Genomic DNA, 5,803 nt, shown 5'->3' with positions numbered 1-5,803 from the left:
AATTTTAAATTTATTTGCATAAAAAGGGTCCCACTGGAAGTGCCAATTTGTTTACCGTTGTTTTTGGTAAACAATCAAAAGATTTAATTCACTTACATGATTAAACTCGAAAAAAAATCCTATAACATATTGTGCAAAGGAATTTGAGAAAAATGTGTTCATGCTTGAAAAATAACGTTTGAATAATTGGATAGAAACTTCAAGAATAAAGTACAGAATTGCTTGAATAATAAAATAAAATCAAAGAAATCATAGAAAAAATTGAGTAAAATGCTTAAGTTAAGAGTTGGAACGTAGATTCATACATTTTTCTCATAAATTTAGTATCTCTGTAACTTTGATGTTTAAACTGTATAGAGACTAATAATGAAAATTGTGAACCCTTGTTACAAAGACTAAATCGACTTATATACATATATATTAGTAACGTCGATAATGGTCGAATCTTCAACGCTCGACACATGCAATGCTACGGGGCCTTCTGTCCTCTGCATTGCTTCCGTGCGCCTTTAGTTTTTGAACAGCTACAAAACTGCCACTTCTGTCGAGAAACACTCCCAAGTCCTTCAACTTCCTCCGTTGAGAATTTTTAGTCAAATCTTGTAATCTTAGTCTTAAACTATGCTTCAGTCACTTATGTCTAGCATGCGTATTTATCTTAAACTATGTAACACAAATGTGATTAGCTCAAACCGATCACAAAGATCTAATCAATCATCCGTCAGATATGACCAATGGTAAAACTAAACCTCCACTGCATGGACTAACTATCTACCAGATATTGTCAATAGATACGGACATCCACTGCATGGATTCATCCTCCATGAGATATTGTCCATGTGATTTAAGCATCAACTGCGTAAAACATACTCTCCATCATATATGGTAAATGGGCACCAGACCTCCACTACATGGTTTACACTCGCCATCAGATATGGTCAATGGATGCCAAACCTCAACTAAAACGGAATGAACCAAGCCCTTTCCACCTGATATGGCCAATGGATACCAAACTTCCATTATATAGATTTAATCATCCAATATATATTGTCAGCGGAGTCCAGACTTCCACTGCATGGAATACGTTTAACAAAGCTACAGTTATCCATCAAATACCAGGTGATCATATCCATCCATTCACATATATTATTCCACATGTTCCATATAATGCATATTGATTCGTTAATCAAACAACTACTTTTTTGCGATACACGCCGAGGTACCTTTGTGTCCAAGCATCACCATTTAAGCCATTTCACAACCTAAGTTAGCTTTCTAAGTCATTAATCGAGTTACTCTCCCAGTGTTTCCTCACTCGTCATCATAGGCTTTTAATCATGTTATACATACAAGCAAGCAAGACAACCAACAATATGTAATACAATTCTTAGCATGGTTCATCATATCTCATCAAACATTAATAAATCTACATAAGAAAAGAAAAGTATAATCCATTCACCAAAATAAATCATGAAATTAAGCATTATTAATCATCATCATTAGATAGAGTTGTAAACAAGCTTTCCAACGCATTCGATTGTGCGTTAATCGAAGTTACGGTTCTCGAGTTATGGTGAAAATGAGAACCAAAGCATTTTCTCAATGTTGTGAAGTTCGCTTAGCGAACTTTTAGAGAACACACTTTGCTGAGCGAACGCCTAGCGAACCAAGTCAAAAGTAGACTTCCCCTTTTTTGCTTAGCGAACTTCTAGAGAGCATGACAGTATTAGGAAACTAACATGACATGTTTGGATGAGTAAAAACACCAACACAACCAACATGCATCATCATATTGCATACAACAACACCAAATACCATGGTATGACACAACAATAACATAGTTTCTCCATATATTCTAATAACATCAACACAACCTCAGACACACCAAAACAACATCAAGCAATATATAGAGGTCAAGGAATATTACACAGAAACGAGAACAACAACAATTTCATCATGTCATGATCAAACAACAACAATAACACACAACTCTAACTTCCCACACATAAATTTCTCCCATCTAAGACTAATATAACTAGGAATTCACCTTGAGGAGATGAAGATGAAATATTGGAGATGGTGATGATCTTGCATGAGTTTCTTCTTCTTTCGCCGAGCTTTCCTCTTCCTCTTTCTCTTCTTCTTTTCTCTCCTTTTCTCTTATCTTCTCTTCCACGTTTTTCTTCTTTCCCCACTTTTCTTTTCTTTGCTTCTTATCCACTTTTTCTTCTTCTCTTTCCACCATATATATATATATATATATATAATATATATATATATATATATATATATATATATATATATATATATATATATATATATATATATATATATATATATATAAAATAATGTGTGGTTAGAAAAAATTGGAAAAGAAATATCATTTTCTGATATTTCTTACTACTAGATCAATCATTCATGTTATCAAACTGCTCATTCTTGTACTTATTAAAAATGGATTATTGAAAACTAATTGACAACCAATTGAGCATTTAAGGGAATACGGAATACTACATTGAGTCTAAAATCACATGCTAACACATAGTCATCACACACAATAAAATATTACAAAATACAAATTCAAATAAATTAATAACAAAACTTAATTGCAACATAAGCCGAGTAACAAAATAACTACAAGATTTAATAAATTTATTTCTAAGAAGGGAAAGTTGTTTTAAATAAGTTTTGAAAAAATTGTGTAAAGAAAAAACAAAGTTTATTTATATTTTAATTTTGATTTTTTTTTAATAATCAAAATGACATAGTTTTGTCTGAGAAAAAAGAAAGCATTTAACTGTAGATTTTCTAAAACTGTCGATTCGTCGACTTTTACCAATTTTGACTGACCAAACTCAATTCAACAATCAGATCCGATTTGTTCCAATTTTTAAAACATCATTTTTAATTATTATTTTATACACTAATTATAATATATTAATAAAGTTAATTTAATAAACATGTATTGTTTTATAACAATATTATTATAAACGGAACGAGTACAACAACATTTACTTCATCTCTAAATTTTGCGATATTGAAATATGAAAACATTAATCAATTTAGTCATGACTAGTGAGTAGTGTTGTGCAACATCAAAACACTAATAGAACATTTTAAATTTTTGTGCTAATCATAGAAAAACAATTAATTTGATTGTCATTTTCCAGGTTTAATAAAATCCAGCTCTACGACATCATTCTATTTAATTATATAATAATATTGATAAATAGTATAATTTGTAAGAGCTTTGCATAAAATCCGCAGTAGCACACATGGTGCAGGAAGTTTTATAGTGCAGGAAGTTTATAACGAACAATTTTTTATATGAAATTTTCAGTTATTGCATATCAATCCTCCATTAACTTAATAATAATATACAAATTAAAAACAACTTTGATCACAAAAATTTAATAGTTTTTATTTGAAAAACAACTTCATCTGTTTATGGAACTTGTTCTTTTTCTTCCTTCTCCAAACTTTAGATGTCGAAATTGCAATTGAAAATCCTAAATCCCACCCACCTGTTCTTCGAACTCCTTATTCTTCTTCTTCCTTCTCCCAAATCCGTATTCAACCACTTCCCTCTCACCCAATTTTGTAATCATGTTCGATTTTTAGCTTTCTAAGCAAATATTCGTGAAGTTCGTATTGGTTGCGGCATTCAACCATTAAAATTTGGTTGTAATTGTCATTATTAAAAAAGAATGATGAAATTTAATCTATATATAACTAAAAAAAATAGAAACAAAAGTTATTTATCAATTCAAAATAATTTTTAAATTAGTCAACATTTCCACTTATTTATCTTTTGAAAATGGTGAATTCAAGTCTATGATAAAAAAACATCTCTTTTAGCTTTTATTTGATTTAAATTTTAAAATACTATAGTTTTTTTTACATTGTTATAAAAATCGGAACAAAAGTCAAATCGGACAGACTTTAAATTTAAGGTTTAATTAGTTCTGCCGATTAAATATACCGTCAAATTGTTTATTAATAATATGAAACTGCATTTCATTGATAAATCATATATAATCATACATTCACAATTTAACAAAGTAAATATTTTAAAAATTTGGTAACCTAGAAAATGGGAAAATCTAACCATCCTATTTTGTAGCTCTTTTACCTTGCAAACAAAAACTAGAATCATAAGCATCTTTCCAATCACAACCAACAATTCAATGGAAGATCAATTTTCAAGAGGGTAAGTACTTTGTTGTGAATCTACTACATACTCTAATGTCACTCAAGGAAACAAACGGTTATGGGTGCACAAGGAAGTGGATGTAGTGACAAAGGTTTGGAAGATGGCTTTGGATATGGGAATTAAAGGCCTAAACAATGACATGTAATATGTGGAAGCAATCAAAGAGATGGAAATCAACAATCAAAAAGGTAAAAGAAAGAGGGAAAGAAAAAAAAAGGGGTTATCATTAATATTTTGTCACTCAACATTATAGGGTGCAAAAACTCGATAAAATGAAGACAACTTTAACATAACATAAAAATAGGTCTAGTCGATGTTTGTCCATTACAAGAAACTAAATCACAATTTTTGGATGTTATGGATTTATTAGTCTCTAGGGAAAGAAAGAAGTCAAATGAACAACAAATGGTCACAAAGGAAATAGGGTGGCCAATTGATAATATGGAAGACATGTTCGTTTTATGTTGACTTTTTTTTAGGAGCAGGATTTTTAGGTATCTGTATGGAAATGAGAAAGTATTTCATTATTATTGTAGGGAGCTTCTATGATGAAGTCACAAAATTGACTACTTTGGTGAAGTCACTTTAATTGGCCAATAAAATTAAGCCATAAGCCAAATCAATTTTATAGTGCAGGAAGTTTATAATGAACAATTTTTTATGTGAAATTTTCAGTTATTGCATATCAATCCTCCATTAACTTAATAATAATATACAAATTAAAAACAGCATTGATCACAAAAATTTAATAGTTTTTATTTGAAAAACAAGTTCATTTGTTCATGGAACTTGTTCTTCGTCTTCCTTCTCCAAACTTCAAATGTCGAAATTGCAATTGAAAATCCTAAATCCCACCCACCTGTTCTTCGAACTCCTTATTATTATTCTTCCTTCTCCCAAATCCATATTCAACCACTTCCCTCTCACCCAATTTTGTAATAGTGTTCATGTTTGATTTTTAGCTTTCCGAGCAAATGTTCGTGTAATTCGTATTGGTTGAGGCGTTCAATAAATCGATTATAATTTTTTCCATGTTTGTTGTTATATGATTCAAAGCAATAATTCCATGTTGTCACTCCTTTCACGGGTAATTGTTCATATCCATCCCAAAAATTATGAAATTGGGGAATAGGGTTTGTATTTTATGCAATTCTTAAATTTTGAAATGGGTTTTAATTGTTACCCTAAAATTATGTATTTGGGGATTAGGGTTTGAATTTTTGAAATTAATAAATTCTGAAATTAAGTCGAATTCACCAGAAATTATGTAATTGTGTGTTAGGGTTTGTATTTTATCAAATTCATAAATTATGAATTTGCATTTGCATTGAATTGGAAGATAATGAAATAAGATTCGTTCAATTGAATCTTTAAGGTTTGACTTGAATTAGGAATTTATATTTTGATGTTGTGTTGTTGAATTGTTAATATTTCAATTGAAATGTGAAATTAAGAAAGTTGTTGTATGAGGTTTGAAGGTGAGAAAAACAAGAAAAGGGGGGTTTGAATTGTTTGGAAAATAAGCGCTTTTTCAAAATGAAAATCACACAAGGATTTTATACTGGTTCGCTTATAACACAAAGCTACTCC

At 30.2% G+C, this 5,803-nt stretch overlaps 1 long non-coding RNA gene across 1 annotated transcript; it reads right to left on the bottom strand.

Moving 5' to 3' along the window:
• Positions 1-263: 263 nt before the first annotated feature.
• Positions 264-2,221, bottom strand: LOC127082877 (uncharacterized). Its single transcript, XR_007788245.1, has 2 exons — positions 2,048-2,221; positions 264-1,071 (listed from the first exon to the last, which is right to left on the bottom strand). It is a non-coding gene; the product is annotated as an uncharacterized LOC127082877 (long non-coding RNA).
• Positions 2,222-5,803: the final 3,582 nt, after the last annotated feature.

This window comes from Lathyrus oleraceus, chromosome 5 (genome assembly GCF_024323335.1).
Source record: "Lathyrus oleraceus cultivar Zhongwan6 chromosome 5, CAAS_Psat_ZW6_1.0, whole genome shotgun sequence".
NCBI lineage: Eukaryota > Viridiplantae > Streptophyta > Magnoliopsida > Fabales > Fabaceae > Lathyrus > Lathyrus oleraceus.
This window is presented reverse-complemented; position numbering and strand designations above follow the sequence as displayed.